The sequence below is a fragment of the Dipodomys spectabilis genome, unplaced genomic scaffold (genome assembly GCF_019054845.1).
Source record: "Dipodomys spectabilis isolate Male_0828 unplaced genomic scaffold, ASM1905484v1 ptg000532l, whole genome shotgun sequence".
Lineage (NCBI taxonomy): Eukaryota > Metazoa > Chordata > Mammalia > Rodentia > Heteromyidae > Dipodomys > Dipodomys spectabilis.
The window spans coordinates 1,080,119-1,100,914 of NW_024871209.1; the positions used below are offsets into that span (position 1 = coordinate 1,080,119).

Sequence of the window (20,796 nt, forward strand, 5' to 3'; positions counted from 1 at the left end):
ACGTCAGGGCTGTGGCCGGCCAAGGCCCCGGCTCGGAACACGGCCTCTGTCCACATGAGGAAGCTGGGCAGGGAGAGCCATCAGGAGGGAGGAGAGGCAGAGGGAACCTGGCCCAGAGGTGGGCTTTGGTGGCTAATGACGGATGGCGGCCTGGTGCAGACCCAGCTTTGGGAGCATCTCCGTAGGTTCCTATTCTTCATGATCAACGAACATTCCAGACTTCAGCATCGTTATATATTATGTATGTTAGGTATAAGTTATATATTATATATCGTAATATATAACGTGTATTAGTTTCAGCCATGCTCCTCAGGCGTGTACTTGTGATTCCAGGGGATCAAGACAGACCCCTCTGCAGACTCCACACTCACGGTGCCGCAGGGCCAGGGGGTGCTAACCACCCCCAAGCCCAGGACATGCAAAGACATACCGGAACTCCTCCCTGCATGCCACCTGACCACCTAGCAGACAGCATAAATGCTAACACTAGGGTTAGGTCGTTCAAATTAACACATACTATTTCATCATGCCAGCAACAATAAATTTAAATCTGGTTATATCAAGTGGTGGCTAAAAATGAACTATCTATCATAATGGCAATTGAGCTAGGTGACTGTGCTCATGTCTATAATCCCGGCTACTCCGGAGGCTGAGCTCTGAGGATAGCCCAGGTGGGACAGTCTGTGAGACTCTTATCTCCAACTAGCCACCAAAAAGCTGCAAGTGCAGCTGTGTGTGGCTCAAGGAGTAGGCAGTCGCTTTAAGCAGAAAAGCTCAGGGATGGTGCCTAGGCCTTGAGTTCAAACCCAGAACCAGTACACAAAAACAAAAAAAATAACAAAAGCCCTGCAATTAGCACTGAGCATTGTAGATTTTTTAATGTTCTGGAGACCCCATTTCAATAAAAGCTGGGCATGGTGGTGCAAACTTGTAATCTCTGCTACTTGGGAAACATAAATAGGCTCACAGTCCATACTGGCTGGAGCAAAAAATGTGAAACCTACTCAATAAAGCAAAAGGCTGGGAATGTGGCTTAGTGGTAGAGTGTTTGCCTCATATGCATGAAGCCCTGGATTCGGTTCCTTGGTACCACATATACAGAAGTGGCACTGTGGCTCAAATGGTAGAGTGCTAGCCTTGAACCAAAAAAAAAAAAAAGCTCAGGGACAGTGCCCGAGCCCTGAGTTCAAACCCCAGTTCCACCAAAACACAATCAGCTGAAAATTTAATTGCCCCTCTGAAAAAAAACTGGTCAAAAACTTGTCAGTTCCAAGAAATGCAAACTCTGGGACTCAGCAACTCTCCCCTTCTCAGTGCGAATCCACAGCAGGTGCTCTGCAGAGACCCCGTGATGTGTACAGGGGAAGCCCAGCCCCGTTCCCAGCACAGGCAGAAAGACTCCACAGAGCAGTAAAACTAAACGAGCCGAATCCTCCTGGCAAACATTAAAAATAATGGTGAGAAAAGCAAGACACAAAAAGCTAATTGCATCTTTGTAGAGTTTAAAATAGGACATGTGACTTTGGGTCACGTAACATTAAAAGAAGAAACTCCACAGTCACACAGTCATGTCTGTGGTGAGCTGGGGGGGTGGAGGAGGGGGGTGAAACGGGCTACGGGCTGGAGCTGCATGGAAACTTCCATTTCTTAACCTTGAGGATGGAGCCCTGGTGTGGGTTGTACTATTTCTATACTTGTCTACAAAGTAAAGAATGCTCTGGGTGATTTTTTTTTTAATATCTCTTTCAGAAGCCAACCATTCACGTCTATGATCGGGGGAAGATGGAACTGAGCTGAGCTCCCATCCCATCAGAAACAAAATAAAGGAAGAATTTCTATCATCTCATTCTTGAAAAAAAATAATAAGAGCTTCCGATGAACTTTCCTCTCAGTGACGGCCGTAATTACGGTCCTGTTTTTGTGAGCCAAATGTCTTTTCTTTTGGCACTGACAATAGAAGTAATTTCCATTTTTCTCTTTCTGCCTCTCTTTCCCTCCCCTTCTTTCCATCTCATCTCTTCCAGAACAAACCTGCAGAGCAGAAATGCCCAGATCGGTGCTCCTTGTCCTCAGCATTTTGCAGCCCCTCCATGGACGCCTCGGCTGGGCCCAGGTCCCACCTCCCGGTGGATGGACATCATGCTTTGCCCTGTAGCACACAAAGCAGCCGCTCCCCTCCGTTCCAACACCTCCTGACAAAGGCCACCGTGGCCCTGTGTTTCCAACATTGTCAAGAGCCCGGGATGGCTGACCATGCCGGCCTCTTCACCGCTCAGCTGTGTGCCCTAGACATTTCTAGCCAGAATGCATTTTCACATACTTTTGCTCTCATTTTTGCTCTCAATTCTCATGGTAAAGCTAGCTCAAACCAGCCAGCAATAGCCACACCACAGCCTGAATGCTGGGCTACCTTGAAATTCTACCTGCCGACTAAATTACCCCCTCGCCTTAACCTCAGTCTCCCACAGTCTCAAAACATGGACAAAATGTAGACAAATCCTGTGCCAGAATATAATAGAAATGGCCTCTAGTCCAATCCCCAAGAGTCCTTTTCCTCCTGGAAACCTAAGAACTGTCTACTGCCTGTATTCTTGTCAGCATTCTAATGTTGTGAGCTCACACTATAACTGCACATTAAATTCTTACAGAATTCCTTAACCCCCATCGCCAAACCCTTCCAAATTCCTTATAGTTCTTAAGGCCTGAGATCCACATGGCTGTTAGGCACAGAAGCAACGGACCTTCTCTAGTTCCAATTTCCTGATTTATTTGTGCATGGCTGTGATCAAAGCACACGATAGAACTAACTCAATTTCTAGGAACAGCAGGATCTGTAAAAGCCTGGTCCCAATTCACCTCATTCCCCAGCTTTCCAGCCAAAGCTGTTTAGTGGATCATTGGTACCAACTATTATCTATGACCTCCATGTGCCTGTAAATGCTGTGGACAACTACATCTTCACCTCATAGGCAGCTGTGGGCAGGATCTAAGTCAGGTGGAATAAAGACAAACCCCTCCAGCCAGTCTCCTTGCAGGGGCCACGTGATGTTAGGCAGTTATGTTACAATTCAGAGGCTGTCCTTTTCCTGCTGGTGTAGCAGCGTGGGCTGCTATTTTCAAAACTACTGCTGGGCTAGGAAGTAGAGAATAGTAAAAGGTAAGTGAAAACCCAGTGAAACTTAACGCTCCTGGTTCAGCAGACTCCTGGAATAAGAGTCCCTTGAGCTGTCCAAGGCTTTGTTCAATTTCTTCGCTTCCAAGCGAGTTCTTGCTGATAGTCAAGTTTAGCATTGCTGATACGTGTGCGTGGGGTTCCAGAGCTCTCTGCTCCGCCATCCTCACTAACGTCTGGCCGGTACCTGAGCCCCGCGCCATGCACAGTGCACTTGGGCTCTACAGTGTGGAGCCTCACTCGTGGTGCGCGTGTTCCACGGGAAGACAGTCCATACAATGCTCCACGAGGACTAGATTTGAGACACGCCGCTGGAGCACAGCGCATGCCCTGACCACATCCTGATAGGGGTGGTTGGAGCTCTGCAGCCTCCCAGGGGCAAGAGTACAAGACCAAAGAGAGTGGACAGCTCACAGGCCTCGCACGGCACCGGATCCATTTATTATCTCAGCTGGGCTTTGTGCCACCATGCGGTACATTTCCTACCCCATAGGCAAGGAAACCAAAGCCCGGGAAGTTTGAGGACACTTTTCCCACTACTAATTACCAGATGCAGGAATACAATCCACAGGGTCCCAGCTGGTGACAGCGCCCGTATCCCACACTGCACGATCTCCCTGGCTTGACCTGATCACAGACATTTATTTGTTCTTTCACAGAGAAGCTTGAGCACTAATGTTTCTCAGAAAATGTTCTAGAAAATGCTGAGCTCAAATGCAGTTGCTAAGTAAGAGCTGATTTGTGCTTTTCTCAACACTTTTACTGATGTGAATCATACCACAGGCCCTTGCTACAACATTAAGTATTGATTAGAGTGGAACCTGGACTCTTGCTGCCTATGGATTTTCAATACAAATGAGCTGCTGTCTTCTGATGCCTCTTCTGGCACAGCTATCAGTACCTGTCTTTAAAATGAAAAAAAGATCCAGCCAGGAGCCTGTGGCTCACACCTGTCATCCTAGCTACTCAGGAAGCTAAAATCTGAGGATTGTGGTTCAAAGCCAGCCCAGTCAGGAAAGTCTGTGAGACTCTTATCTCCAATAAACCACAAAAAGCCAGAAGTGGAGCTTTGGCTCAAGTGGTAAAGCACTAGCCTTAAGCACAAAAGCTTAGGGACAGCACCCAGGCCCAGAATTCAAGCCCCAGGCCCAGCTATAAATTAATTTTGAAAGATTCTGTTCTGATGCAGAATTTAACAATAGCAATTTAATTTATAAAAAAAAAAAGTCTTCTGAGACCTAGGAGGAATAAGTTGATCCTACAGATTTATTATTTTCTTCAACCAACCAAACTAAAATATATAAAGGAAAAGAAAATGAAAAGCTTGAACTCCTTGTCAGGCAATTTCTGTACCTTTGGCAGCACTAAGAATATTTTCATCATTAAAATCCTGTCACGAATTTGGTTTGTATTATAATGGATATTCGTACTATTAAAACTTTCTAAGCATCATTATTTTTATGTCTTCAAACTCTTCTAAGCCAGGTGTGATGGCTCACACTTACAATCTTAGCCAGTAGGAGAGGATCCTGGTTCAAGGCTAGCCTAGGCAAATGTTAGATCTTATCTCAGCAAACAAGCCAGGCACAATGGTACAAGTCTGTATTTCAGTCGAATGGGATGTGTAAGTAGAAGAATCTCAGTCCTAAGCAGACGACTGCAGCTGAGATATAAAGGAAAAGGGCTGAGGGCATAGAGTAAGTGGTAGAGAACTTGTCTAGCAAGTGCGAGGCCCTGAGTTCAAATCCCAGCATATCTAAAAAAATACTCCAAAACAGAGCAGTACTTTTAGAGAATGTTTCCATTCATGTTGACTACTTTGGTTGTTACTGGTATGCCACTTGTGTGTATTTGTGTGTGTGTGTGTATGTGTGTGAGAGAGAGAGAGAGAGAGACAGACAGACAGACAGACAGACGACAGAAGCTGGTCTAGGCTGCATGCACTCACTCACACACGAATCCTCATTTGATGACCATGTCTTCAACACACCACGATAACGTAAGAGAGACTTGGGAAAACACTGAATTAACAAAACTTCACCAAAGCAAAGTACATATGAGACATCTAAGAAGTGCACAGCTTGGAGGGGCGTCTAGGATGAAGAAACAATCTGCAGAGGAAAAGCAACATCTGAGCATGGAGGCGACATAAGCAATCTCTCCGAGAGAGCTACTGAAAAAGAGAGGGGCAGAGACACTGGGAAAGACAACCACACAAGAGTTTCATCTGGTTAAAGTAACACCTGCATGTGTGACATACTGCCATGAAACCCCTCTGCGTAATTCATATACTACACTAAAGCGGTGGCGGCAAGAATGTAAAATGGACTGTTAAGGAGTGGAAAGGAGGAGAATGGAGAGTGTGAATATGGTCGAAGCACTTCATACACATGTGTGAAAATACAACAATAAAACCTGTTGAAGCTATTCTAAGAGACGAAGGAAGAATAAGCAACAGTGCCAGGATGGATTTGATCAGGGACACTGTGTGCATGTACAGAAACATCCAAATGAGACCCTGTGTCACCAAGTTATGCTAATAAAAATGTAAAATAAAGCGTTAAAAATAGGTTGCCACATGGCTACAGTGTAAAAGGCGCCGTGTGTTCTTTTACAGGTTGGGAGAGGAGGTTGGTAAAGTGCACACTGTGTCTGGCTGAGGAGAATTCCTCTTTCTTCTCCCTGCAGTGTTTTCCACATTTTTCTGCCTTGTGTTTAGGGTGAAGAGCGATTTCGTGGGGCTGGGAAGGTGGTTCCGTGGTAGAGCGCTTGCCTTGCATACATGAGGCCCTGGGTTCGATTCCTCAGCACCACATAAGCAAAAAGAAAAAAGCCGGAAGTTGCACTGTGGCTCAAGTGGTAGAGCGCTAGCCTTGAGCTGAAGAGCTGAGGGACAGCGCCCAGGCCCAGAGTTCAGGCCCCACGACCAGACCCTCCCCCAACCCCCCCAAAAAAGGAGCGATTTCGTTTTAGTGTGGATGGTTTTGCTAGCTTCCCAGGTTGCGGTGACATAAAAGGAAATGTCTGAGATCAGGGCGGTTCTTTCATAGCTCCATCCAGGTGCAGTCCCTCTGCTCCAGCGCTCACAGGCTGGTCTTTGGGAGGAGAAGGACCAGGGGAGACACCACGAGAGGTGGATGGAGGGAAGATGGGAGGCTGAGGCCCAGCAGGAAGTGCTGGCCACCCTGTTTAGTCAAGCAAAGTCCTAGTGTCCTTCCTGAATCTAGCAAGGGACAACCTAGGAGGTGTTCAGTGCAGTGGACACAGCCAGCCAGAAGTGCAGGGCGAAGCTAAACCTTGGCCGAGTCGCACTCAGCTGAACCCCGGAAGTCTGCACCCCAGGGAAAAGCTAACAACATTCCCTTCACCCAGATGCCACCTCTCCTTGTGCAAGGCTGAATGTTAACCTCACCCCCCCCCCCACACACACACACACTTTCCTTCACATCATGGCAGTGTGTCTTGATTTTAGGACTGTAACAAACGCTGGGGTTTGTCCACCCTCCAGCCACCTACACGCCTCTGGCTGGCAGCTCACAGAACTCGGGCATCCGGGACATAAGGTTATTTTGACCCAGTGATTGGTCCAGGACAAGGAGGTATGACTTAGTTATGACCAATGAGCTGCAGCAAAACGTCTCCAGGTGCCTTCTGGGAAGTACTGCACTCCCAGATAAGGAACCGAGAGAAGAAAACAAACATTCTTTTGTGCCTCTGCTCCCTTCCTGACTGGGTGCTGTGCTGTGGGGATATTTATTCATCCAACAAGTAGCACAGGGGACCTACTGTGTGCCACCATGACTCCAGTTGCTTTCTGTGTGTAAGGAAACAGCGAAAAACCCAGTCACAGGCAGCTTCCAGAGACCCAGCAGCCCATCTGGGGTGTCCCTAACAAGTGATAAGCCAGAACCAAAGCGACACTCCACATCCCCCACCCCCTCAAGAACTTTCCCCAGGGACCTGCCCTTTAACACAACAACGTTCGCCACCACAATGAAAAGAAAACCACTGCCTGGTTCTAGCTGACAAGGGCCCGCCGTAGTTACGGTATCGGTATCTTCTGTTGACCCCTTGGCCTTGGTGGAGATTCACACATGCAGAATCTGCCCACACTGCCCTTCTGCAACCCGCACTTGCCACGTGTACACCTCATCAGCTCAAAAGTCAACATCCTTTCAGTGCATTTTCCACAGTATTAGCTGCTGGGATGCAGATTGCAGTGTCACCGCACGCCAGCCTTATGAATATGGAGTATTTATTACTTGATAGAGAAGGATGGCAAGAAAAACATGTCAGCAATGCAGAGTAACACCGTGACTCATCAGCACCGACAACTCCCCTACACGTCAGCCCAATAATTCCATCCTGGGGGAAATGAGCAAAGGGGAACATACTACAAACAAAGGCGCTCAATTTGGTGTCATGTATAAGAACAAGGGATACGCTCAGTGCCCCCCAGTAGGAGACAAGTTAGAATAAATCTCAGCCCGTCTCCGCAAAGGGACAGCAGGTGAGTGCGGCGTTGAAGCTGGATGATTTGTTCTCACTCTTCATCCCTGCAGAGTCAGGACCCACTTCATGGGGACAACAAAGTCATGTGCTCTGACTCCTAAACTCTGGGCTTGCTTAGTCAGCTGACTTTTTCAGCCACTAGGATGGTGACAGTCATGAAAGCAGCCAAGTATGAAAGGTACCTCTCACCACACTTTTGCCACAGCCAGGAGACAAGCCATCTCGTGTTCCTTCTGTCTGTCCTGCTTGGATCACTGGACCTCAGGCACAGGACCGAGAAAAGGACACTCGCGGTTTGTCAGTGCATGTGGGATGGTATGTGAGGCACTGAGGTTGATGGGTGAAATTAGGTGAATGTGTCAGCTACCTGCACAAATGCAGCACCAAATGTTCATTCAGAGAGCTAGAGGCTCTCTGTGATGCGGTTCAGTGGAAAGTGGGATAAAAGTTGTATCTGCAGTATGTAAAGAAACAAATTAGGTTGGAAAAGAGCAGATTGTTAGGTAAATTAAATTGGCAGCCAAGGAAAGAGAGTAGCACGTGCTATCAGGCAAGGGAAAGGTTTATTTGCAGACCGCCGCAAGTTAGCCCACCCAAAAGGAATAAAAAGGGTCTAACTACAGCCAGGCCACGGCTTATCAAGGCCAGGGGCAGGAGAAGATGTGGCCACAATAGATGCGGATGTGACCTGAGGGGGAGGGGGGCCACAGGTGATGTGTGGCCAAGTGTGCCAGTTACCTAGGTGATGCAGGTACTGGGCAGAGACTTAACCAAGAGGCGGGAGGAGTCTGCCCCACCTTCCCAGGGTGGACCTTAGAAAGATGACTGGAAAACTATTTCTCCAAATTTTCCACACAAAAAGCAGGTATTAACAGCACAACAAAAAACCATAAATCATCATACAGGAGATATACCACTGGATAATCCTTTTTTTTGTGCCATTCACAATAGCCCAGCTATGGAATCAACTGAGGGGCCCAAGAGCCAATGCACAGATGAAGAAAATATGGTATATCTATACTATGGAGTATTTTTCAGCCATAAAGAAAAATGAAGTCATGTTATTTGTGGGACAATGGATGGAACTGGAGATCATCATGTTGAATGAGATCAGCCAAGGACAATGGATGGAACTGGAGATCATTATGTTGAATGAGATCAGCCAAGGACATTGGATGGAACTGGAGGTCATCATGTTGAATGAGATCAGCCAAGGACGATGGATGGAACTGGAGATCATTATGTTGAATGAGATGAGCCAAGCTCAGAAAGACAGAGATGCCATGTCCTCACTCACCTGTGCACTCCTGCACGATATTTGGAAGAGGAGAAGTAGAGAGGGGTGAACTTGTTCAAAGTACATGGTACATGCATAGGAAAGAACCTTCTCATGTTAATCTATACTAATTCAAAAATAAAATTTAAAGAATTAAAATGCTGAACAGAACTTGATTAATACTCAAATGTATCCAAAGATAAACTAATGGTAAATGGAAAAGAAATAAAATTGGATTCAAGGTGCATATAGGGTTAATAGCTGAGATGAATTATGACCCCATTTCAGTATATAGTTTTAATATGAAAAATGCAGGGCTGGGAAGGTGGCTCAGTGGTAGAGTGCTTGCCTTGCATGCCTGAGGCCCTGGGTTCGATTCCTCAGCACCACATAAGCAAAAAGAAAAAAAGCCAGAAGTGGCTCTGTGGCTCAAGTGGTAGAGCGCTAGCCTTGAGCTGAAGAGCTGAGGGACAGTGCCAAAAAAAAAAGAAAATTGCAATAGGAAACTGGATGCTGTTGACTCACATCTATAATCCTAGCTACTCTGAAGGCTGAGAACGGAGGACCATGGTTCAAAGCCAGCCCAGGGCCGACACTTCCTACAATGAACCAGCAAAAAGCCAGAAGTGGCACTATGGCTAAAGTTGTAGAGTCATAGCTTTCGGCAAAAAAATCCCAGGGGCAGTACCAGGTCCTGAGTTCAACCTGTAGCACTAGTGCGTGCGCACACGCGCGCGCGCACTCACACACCAGTATATTAAATAAAACAGCTCATCATCCTTAAAGCACTAGAAAAGAATGTGTGCTCACACTTGCTATGCTAAACATATTTAGGCAGGGGTGATCCTGTCTACAATGTCTCACATGCAAAGGAAATTAGAGCACATATGAGGAAATGGTCCATCTTCCACAGTGAAGAGGAGCCCACCTACCAACACTGGCTCGTGGTGAACATGTGACATCTGCAGAGCCGTTAAAGGATTTACAGGGGAAAATGAATACAGAGGCCAGACATAGGAGGGACTTCAGCAGAGAGATGGGAGTTTCGGGAAAGAAACTCAATGAAAGCCTTAGAACTGAACAATATAATGTCTTAAATCTGAAGTTTTATTAAATAGCAAGAATAGAGAGAATCTGTGAACCTGAAAATGGTTCAGTGGAAAAGAGTCCAAATTATGCAGAGAAAATATACTGCACATAGACAATCTCTCTCCCTCTCTTTCTCTCTCTCTCCTCTCATCTCTCCTTCACAACAGTGGTCTGACATATATGTGATTCTTAGGAGGAAGAAGAAAGAAAATGTGACAGACACAAACTAGAAAACAGTAGCCCAAAATTTTCCAAAATATCAATCTACTGTCGAAGAAGCACTACAAACCCTAAGCAGAAAATAAAGCAAAACAGAGTCATGTCTGGACACATCAGAGGCAACGATGAAAGCCAAAGATAAAATCCTCAAAGCCTCCTGGGATAAGAAGACACATTCCTGGATGAACAGTCTGGAAGATGCCTGGCTTCTCAACACAAAGAACAACGTCAAGAACACACATATATCTTTAAGTGCTAGGGGAAAATGTCAACTTATAAGTCAATGTCCAATGGAAACACTCTTCAGAAGCAAAGTGAAATAAAGATATTTTACTTAAATGCAAGCTGCAATAATTTGTTCCTCGGTGGAGCTAGCTTTACAAGAAAGAGTAAAGGAATTTGTAAAGCTGAAGGAAAATTATGTAGCTAGAGAAAGTAATTAAGAACATTAGTAGTATTATATGTATCAGTAAATAGAGAAATTGTTTCTTTTATAAAAAACAATTTGCTATTAAAAGTAGTCACATACCATGCATTTTATATTACATACAGAAATACAAATGTGACAAAACTGGACAATAAATAGGGAAATGTAGTTTTACTGCTGTGTGTGTGTGTGCATACAGGTATTGTGGCTTGAACTCAGGGCATGGGCACTGTCCCTGAGTTTTCTGGCTCAAGGCTGGCGCTCTATCACTTGAGCCACAGCTTCAGTCCCAGCCTTTTGCTGGTTAACTGTAGTTAAGAGTCTCATGGGCTTTCTTGGACTGGCTTTGATCCATGACCCTCAGATCTCAGTCTCCAGAGTAGTAGGATTAGAGGTGTGAGGTACCCACTCCTGTCTGGAAGTGTTGCAGGTTTGTTTGTTGTTTGTTTTTGCACAAGGCTAGTGCTCTAACACTTGAGCACTTGAGCCACAGCTCCACTTCAGGATTTCTGGTGTTTAATTGGAAATAAGAGTCTCATGGACTTTCCTGCCCAGGCTGGCTTTGAACTGCAATCTTCTCATCTCAGATTTCTGAGAAGCCAGGATTACAAGTGTGAATCACCAACACCCAGTTTGTACGTGTCTTTTATTACACAGGGACCAAGGGATCATTGCAAATCAGGCTATGGTGCGTTCGGTCGGTAAATTGTAATTCCTACAGCAACCACTTAAAAGCTAAAAGAGCTTTAGCTAAAAACATAATACTTGTGATAGAACAGAAGGCAAAAATTATTATTGTGATCCTCAGATCTCAGCCTTCTGAGCAGCTAGGATTACAAACGTGAGCCACCAGCACCTGGCTATTAAACTAATACAAAAAAAGGGAGGGGGAAATAAATAAAAATCAAATGCAAAGATATAGTAAGATTCAACCCAAGCACATCAATGGTTACATTAAACAAAGACTAAACACTTCAATTAAAAGGCAGAATTTTTCAGATAAGACCACAAAATTACAACTAGATATGATTTAAAGTGACCTTTAACAGCAACCCGACAAAGGCGGTGTGGCTTTATTATGAGCAGCCACATAGAAGTCGAGACAAGCAGTGCTCGCAGGGATGGAGAGTCCTTCACAACGGTAAGTCAATCCAACAAGGAGCTGTAATCATGGGAACTGCACAGACCCCGCTCAGCATCATGCAGAAGTGAGCACACACTGCTCACACCACAGGGGACAGAAAGCTCACTCTCACATACAGATGTTAACACTCCCTTCTCATTAATGAGTGAAAAGCAACAAAACTCAGCCAAGATAAGTGTGTGTGTGTGTGTGTGTGTGTGTGTGTGTGTGTACACATACACATCTGAGGGAATGCAAATCAATACACAAGAAAAACACTTGCACAGTTATTCTTTTTTTTTGGGGGGGGGTCTGGTGGTGGGGCCTGAACCTCTGGGCCTGAGTGCTGTCCCTCAGCTCTTCAGCTCAAGGCTAGCACTCTACCACTTGAGCCACAGCGCCACTTCCAGCTTTTTTCTTATGTGGTGCTGAGGAATCAAACCCAGGGCCTCGAGCATGCAAGGCAAGTGCTCTACCACTGAGCCACCTTCCCAGCATCTGCACAGCTATTCTTAAACTAGGGAATCAGATGAGATGTTCAACAACAGATTAATGGGTAAAAAAAAAATTACACATGTATGGAATGTTACTCCGCCATAAGAGAAATGAAATTACATCACTGGCAAGAGAGCAGATGGAACTGGAAAGGAAAGGCTAAGATCAGAAAGACAAGTATCGGAAGTTTTAGCTCGCTTGTGGAATCTAGTTTTAATGATGATGATGGTGGTGATGATCATAATGCTTATGACAACCATAATGAAACCCTTGCATTTGCCTAATGTATGCTAATTAAAAAACAAATGCACTTTAAAATAAAGCAAGATAGAGACAACTGGACTGACCCACAGTGGCATTTGTCAAACACTATGGCAAGAACGAATTACAGGGCACATATTCTTTTCCAGTGGGTGTGGCCTGAACCAAACGTTGAACCAAACGTGTGTCTTTTGATACACTCTGAAGGACTGAAAACAAATGGGCTCCTGAACTAAAGGATGCCTATCCCAGACTTCAGAGTCCTGTAAAGGCAGGCTGACGGTGGAATGCTGAGTCAGGTGTCAGGCGCGCAGATGGTGGACTGTGAAGTGTGCAGAGAAGTCAAGGGGACCCTGGAGTTGGCATCTGGGAAGATGGGGGGGTCGGGGAGCAGTAGATTGGGGACAAAGAGGGAAATGAGTCAACAAATGAAAAACGTTCAATGTGATCGTCTACTAAATGGCCACATACAAATTTGAGGTTGCTGATGAAAATTCTGAGCTTTCAAGTCACAGGCTGAGCTTGCAAAGGAACATCATTTAAAAGGAGAAAGAGGGCCTGTCAACACATCGTACACTGCGGTTTTTAAAGTGGATATTGCTTCCGACTGCTTTCAACCCAACCTCTGCCCTGCAGACTACAGCCATGAATTTATGTCAGGATCTAGTCTTGTTAACTACAGAGAGATAGATGCACCCGGAAAAATGGAGAACAGGACCATCTCCCTCATCAGCCAAGAAACAAACCAAACCGCCCACCTACATGCCAAGGCCTGATCTTAGGTGATATTTACTTTAATCATGAGTTATACTTTTGTTTTTCTTCCTGTCCTTCCATGTCAAAAAAAATGACAGGGATTGGTGAAATAGAACTTGAGCAAGATTTACAACCACAGTTTAGGAGCATGATGCCTCAGAAAGATCAGGAACACTTATTAGTTTCTGGGCGAAATAAAACGCCAATGCAAATCGTTTTCAAATACATAATCCAGGGAAAGCATAATTCTGGTTAAGGCATGGGAGAGCTCCTCTGTCTCTCCAGGAAGATAAATGGAGTAATTATATTCCAGAGAGAAGGAGGACACACACACACACACACACACACACACACACACACACACACACACACACAAACCTGTGTTGGAATTTATGAAATACGACATGCAGTGACTTTTCGATTTGTTTGAAAAGTGTGCTTCATAATAATTACATTTTAATGGAATTTATAAATATACCACTTAAGTGATCAGTAGAGAATTCTGCTGCGGCAGAATTTGGAGTCTAATAAGCTATTCTTTCTGGAAATGGAAGTTCAGTAGCCATTTCCACAGGAACAAGGGCTAGAAGGCTCCTATACGTGGATTTGGGTTAACACACACACAGGCCTATCTAGTGAGCAGAACTGAACCTATTCATGCAGGCTTTCCTTTCTCTCTGTTTTCTGGTGCACTGAGGTTTGAACTCAGAACTTCACTGAGGGAGCACTCTACCACTGGAGCCACAGACTCCAGCCTTTTTCTTTAGTTATTCTTCAAATAGACTTTTGTGTTTTTTGGCCCAGTTGGCCTCTGAAAACCATTCTCCTATCTCTACCTCCCATGTATTACACTTCCTTTGGATTACATTCTGCCTGGCCACCATGCCCATCCTCCCTGGATTTTTATGTCTTCCGACCACTGATTTCTTTCCTCTGTCAACCCATCCTTCAGTCTGCAGCTCTCCTGAGATAAAGCCACAGTGACCCCTTATCTTAGAACTGTCAGGAGCGGCAGGCGCATGCTGCAGGCCTGGCTCCACGATTGCTCTCTAAGCTTTGAAGGTTTGCTTGCAAAGCGTGGTGGCACATGCACAGGCCTGCACTTCCAGCAGGCAGGTCCCTGCGGGGAGCGGGAGAAGCGGGGGGGGGGGGCAGGAGGGGCTCATTTCTGGTGCTTAGCATCCTGAGGCCAGAAGTCCATGCACCCACAATGTGTAGGGGTTCAGCAAGATCTGGGGAAGGTAAAAACCAGGTCATATTCTGCAGTCACATCGGGTGTGGCTTTTAGGATTTCAGCTCTTCTTATTCTGGGGGACACAATTCAACCTTCAACACTAGTCATCCAAGGGCTTTCTGAAGTGACAGCTCTTTTTCTAAGGACACTGGCCACTGTCTGGCCTCCTTAAAGCCTGCACACCAGCCCTGGCCTCTCCTGGGAATGCCAAGACCATCAGCAAGAACAAGACTTTAAGGGCCACTGCAACATGGGGGAGTGGGCAGCAAGCACCCCAATGCAGGACACATGGCCATGACATCATCGCTGTCTCCACAGAGCTTGGTAGAGCCCAGCTTCTGAAATCAGACCTTGGCCTCCCTCATGTCCAGATCCTACAGATGAGATATTGGTCCTTCTGAGTCCATCCTATTTTTCTTAATATAATGCCCTCCAGTTCCATGCGTTCCTACCAATGAAATAATGCTGCTCTTCATGGCTGAACAGCACTCGCTTGTGTACATATACCATGTTTTATTATCTGTTAGCTGGTTCCACAGCTTGACTGTGTGAGCGGTGCTGCAATAAACCAGGGTGTGCATGTAACATCTCCACTAGATTCTGGCTCACATCCTTCCGGTATATACCCACCAAAGTAGAGTAGGGTCATAAACAAGTCTATTCTTAAGAATTCATGCTGATTTCCATCGTGGCAGAACTAATTTACATTCTCACCCACAGTGTCCGAGGGTTCCTCTCTTCCCACCCTACCCAGCATCCTTGCCAGCATTTGTGGTTAAGTCAAGATGATTGCCTTTCTGATGGAATCTCAATGGGGTTTTGATTTGCATTTCCTTTATGGTGAAGGATGTTGAGCCTTTCTTCATGTATTTATTGGCTATTTCTACTTCTTTTGAAAACTACCTGTTCAATATATCTGCCTGTTTATGGATTAGCTTACATTTGTGTTTAAGTTTTTGTTTACGTATATATTCTGGATATTAGTCCCTTGTCAGGTCTCAGAATCTTCTGGTGGAACCTTTAGGGTCTTACAAGTATAAGATCCTGTCATCTGAAAATAGAAATAATTTGGCTTTTCCTTTCCTATATTTTTCGTTCCTTTTTTCTTGCCTTACTGCTTGGGCTAAAATTTTAAGTATTATACTGAACAAAAACAGTACGAATAGACATCTTTATTCTAATTGTAGAGGAAATGCTGTAAGATTGTACCCACTCAGGGTGATGTTGACTATGGGTTTGTCAAATATATCATCTAATAGATTGAGCTGTTATTCTACTCTGCCTTTAGAGTTTTGCTTCTATCATGAAGAGATGTCAAATGTTATCTAATAGTTTTTCTGCATCTTAACTTTGTTCATTGAACTGTCTTTGTATCTCATGACTTACTTGATCACTGAGTATGAGCTTTCAAATATGTTGTTTGGTTAAGTCTGCAAGTTTATATGGAGGACTTTTTGCATCTATTTTCATCAACAATATTGGTCTAGAGTTCTCCATTTTTCAGCACTAGGGAGGTTTTTATCACAGGGCCTAATGCTTGTTAAATGGATGCAGAACCATTGATCTATGCCACCAGCTGATTAAGATGATCACTGATTATTTTAAGGCAGGCTCTCACTCCCCTTGCCCAAAAATAGGACTGATGTCTGAGGTACCACCCCTTACCTTAGGCCTTTGAGGTCACAGGTGCAAACTACCACATCCTGATCCCCTTTGTGGAGACGGATCCCCCCCTCTCTCTTTCTCTCTCTCTTTCTCTCTCGCTCTCTCTCTCTCTGTCTCTTCCCCCCTCTCTCTTTTTCCTGCCTAGGCTGGTAGAGAACCAAAACTATTTAGTTGAGATTTCTTTGTTGTTAGTAAAAGCTCTCATAGATACTTACTTTTTAGCACTGTTGTACCCCCATTAGAGTCTGATATACTGTCTCTATTTTCACTTGATTCTGGTAGGTTTTAGAGTCCTCTCACTCCAATTTCTTCAATAAACAACTGATCATTTAAAACTGTATTGTTCAATCTCCATTGGACACTGTATAGCTTCTACAGTTTCTCTTGCTACTGTTTTCTAGTTCCACTCCATGATGATCTGATAAAATGCAAGAAATTACTCAGTTTTTCTTTATTTGCTCAAAGTCCCCATATTAGATGACCAGGTATTCCTAACAGTCTTTGTCCCTTCCAGTTCTCTCAGGAAAATGCTGAAGTTCAGTGCCTGCTTATGCTGTTCGGTCCTTCTGTGGGGCTGGTCCTCCTCCTCTCCACACTTAAAAGCTTTCCCTCAAGACTCAGGAACACACTTCCCTCCATCTAACACAACTGGCTGTCTGGAAGAAAGCCATCTTCCCTCTGTTTTGCTTTCTTCTTAAGTAAGACTTTCTATATGCCTCTGGTCATATAAAATAAGGAACTCCAGGAAATGGAAACAAGAGGTTTTTTTCTTTGTTGTTTTCTTTGTTTCTTCCTTGTTTATCTGTCTTTGGGAGGGTAAGGGTGGCACAGAAACTAAGAGACAAAGGGTAAACAAAGACAGCAGTGGTACTCACTAGACACTATGTAGACAATGAATTATACAACTTGTGGATGGTGACAAGAGGGAAAAACAGAGAGAGGGAAAGGGTGACATTGTCCAAAAAATGTACACATTACCTGACCTATGAAACTGTAACCCCTCTGTGCATACCTTCATAAGAATAATTTTAATTTCATTTCCCAGAAATGAAAGAAATGCACTGCTCTCTCTTTAGATGGTAAGGAACCAACATATTCAAGAGTCTGATATCTGCTAACCATTCCAGGTTGTCCTGTCTTTGAGAAGAGTTTCTCATAGTTCTCCACCAAGCTGCTGGACATGGGGGCAGGGAGGTGGTCTCCACTGCAGGCTCAGTTCTTTGCCCCTCAGTTTCAAAGAGGGACATTGTGACCTCAAGTCCAACAACCTTTCCCAACAACCTTCTCAGGTAATAAATCTGAAACATCTGCATCTGTTTCTCTGTAGCTTCAGAATCCAGAGGAATGCAGGAAACGGGACCCCAGTGAGTAAGTAGTCAAGTTCATCTTTTCAAAAAGCAGCTGCGGTGTGCTTTTCCTGGCTCTGTCCAAGGCCTGTCAGGTGCACAGGTAAAAAGAGACTATCACTGTACTCCACAGGTCCCAGTCAGCACAGAACATGGATGTGGGCTCTGGTGTGGGTTTTAATTCCCCCAAGGGCCCCCATGTGAACCTTTAGTCTGCAGGGGGCATTATTTGGATGTGGTAGAACTTTCCAGAGTGGAGCCCAGTAGTTCCCCAGTCATTGGGGGTTGTGACCTTGAAGAGGATGTTGTAATCCTGGGCCTTTTCTCTCTTGCCTTTGCTTCCTGGCCATGGAGTAAGTGGCTTTCTCTGCCACCTGCTCCTCCCATGATTTTTTGCCTCATCACAGAACCAAAACAACAGGGCCAACTGATCATGAATTGAAAGCTGCCAAACTGAGCGAACGTAATTTACTTTTTATAAGTCAGCTACCTCAGATACTTTGTTATAGTAACAGAAAACTGACTAACACCAATAGGGAACCCAACAATTGGAAGAGACAAGCCCCTGGGTCACAAACCATTGAGTCCCAAGGAGCACAATGGTAATAGATGCTAAAGCAGATGGTTTGGGAGTTTGTTTTTTTTTCTTTCTCATTTGTTCCTTTTTAACCTCTTTCTCAGCAGCATCCATTTGCCCTACTTCTGTTGATATCCCAGCATTTCCTGGGAGGTTTTTGTCTGTTTGTTGTTCTTCATATATTCTCATAGTCAAAACACCACCTGTAGACCCAGCTCCATTGCCAAGATCCAAGCACGGGCCTGTGACCCAACCTGGCCAACTCCAGCCTCCTATCTCCTTGGTTGCAGCTATTTACTGGGGAATAACCCTGGGACTATGCAACCAGTGTGACAATAACGCTCTGTCCTCCCTCGGCATGCAGAGCTGTGAGGCCGTCTCCTGGAGTCCAAGGTCTCAGGTCTTCAGGCTTAGATCCCCACCCATGAACCACGCTCCCAGAAAAGAGCAGAGGCAGATTCCTGATATGATTTGGGAGCCTGCTTCCATTTGTGGCTGAAAAGAAGACTCCATCCATCTATCCATCCATCCATCCATCCATCCATCCATCCATCCACTTGCCAAAAGTGTACTGAGAATCAATTGAATTCCAGGTATGACTTCAAACCTTGAAGATAGAACACTGGGTAAAACCTACAGACTCCCTCTCTCTCAGAAGCTCCTAATGCTCCAGGAGGAGACAATCACATCAGATCCGGCTTTCAAGGCATCTGCCACTGAGCGGAGGACAAATGTTGCTGTGGTTTGGATCTGCAGTGCCCCCAGAGGCCTTGTGTTAAAGGCCTGGTCTCCAGCCCACGCTGCCACTGGGAGTCCAGGCCTTTCAGAAGTGTGGCTGCACCTGTGGTTATTTTGTGCTCTTCAGAGACCAGGTTTCCGCAGAACACAGCTCTCCTGGGTCACTTAGACCAGCAGCAAGAGCTTACCTTACCCCAAACCTCCCTAAGCTCTCTCCCACACCCTCAAGACTGATGCAAATCAAGAGTTTCCTCAGACTTTCCTCCTGAAGATAGAAGGAGCTGAACGCCTGTGCTAAGAGAACCCTTCTAGACCCCAGTCCCCTAATCTTTCCCATCTTTCTGACTTACCAAAATATATTTATTTTCAATACCCCAATGGTTCCCATTCATGGATCCCTTTCAAGTAACCAGTAAAAGGACTTGGGTCCAGAAACCGAGGAAGTGAGGTTTGCCATGTGCTCCTGCCATGATGTTATGACTCACCACAGGACCCAAAGCAACAGGAAGCAACCAACCAGCCACTGAAGCCATCTGCCAAAAAAAGAAAAAACCCTTTCTTCCATATAAACTGTTTGTCTAAGGTATTTTTGTCACAGCGACCAAAAGCCAACTTGCAGTTAAAAAAAAAAGTACTTTAATAGCATTGTAGATGGCAAAAGTGGCTACAAAGAAAGGAAAAGCAAGGAAAGGATCAAGAGCACCATTAAGTGGTGTGGCCAGTGAAGGCTCATAAAGACCCAAAGGAGGCTGAGGGTGTGACGCTGGAGAACCAAGTCCTCGGGAAACAGTCAGGGCTACAGACAAAGAAGAAGGTGTTGGCTTGCATGAGGGGCAGGAGGGAAGCAGGGGCTGAGAGTGAGGAGAGATGAGGCGGGGGCCTCCATCTTGCGCCGGGGGAAGGGAGCTCAGGAGAGAGATCGGAATGCGCCTAGGAAATAAACCTAGCCACTGGTGGGTGGCACCTAACATTTTCTCCTTACACAAAGAAAGAGGTGAGAAGCAGCCAGTATCGCCGAAGTCCACGACTCACTGGGCTCCAGTGCTCCAGCCTTATACTCTCCCGGCACCAAAACACATAGCTTATAACCAACTGAGATCTAATCCACTTGCAAAATGAGAGGAGGCAATGGCAAATGAAAAGGCTCACTGCACCGAAGCCAGCTATTTACCAACAGATACTTCAAATCTATCAATATTTATTTGTGAAATAAAGGGCCGAGGGAGCTGTGGGTATAAAGGTGGCAAATCCCTCTGCAAAGAAAAGTGAAAGAAAACGAGACACAAAGAGAATGGGGGGGAGGGAGGGGAGAAAATCATTTAAAGCAACACCTTGACCAAGCTAGAATCACAGATTCCTAAAATCAGGGGCGGGGCCACAGGGTGTCCAAACTTTTATGAGACACACGAAAGCAGCCACAATATCTCCTCTGCCCCCAGCCAGCTCTTACCAGCCACTGCTCCACACTGAAGGCCAGGAGGAGCTGGCATTGCACTACCATTAGCATCAAGGACCTCTAGGGAAGGAGGGGTCCCTAGACCCCTGCTAGAACCAAGTGCAGGCTGGCATAAGTGTGCTCATTTAGACTTTGCATGGGTGTGTGTGTGTGTGTGTGTGTGTGTGTGTGTGATACCAGTACTGGGGCTTGAACTCAGGGCCTTGTGATCTCCCTTGGCCTTTTTACCCCAGGCTGGTGTTCTACCACTTAAGCCACAGCTCCATTTCTGGCTTTGGGCTGAGTAATTAGAGACAAGAGTCCCATGAACTTTCCTGCCCAGGCTTCACTTAAGCTTTGGAGAGGGGCTCTACAGCCCCTACAGCCTTGGACTTCTAGAACCTATGATCTGAGCACACAAAGCTGTCCCCAGAACAGAAATGACCAGGACAGCTCCCCCGGCACTGCCGG

At 45.5% G+C, this 20,796-nt stretch overlaps 1 protein-coding gene across 1 annotated transcript in view; it reads right to left on the reverse strand.

Annotated features, from left to right (window-relative positions):
- Positions 1-20,796, reverse strand: part of Stk32b (serine/threonine kinase 32B) — a 175,422-nt gene that overhangs the window by 153,723 nt on the left and 903 nt on the right. The gene's annotated exons all lie outside the window — the stretch shown is intronic.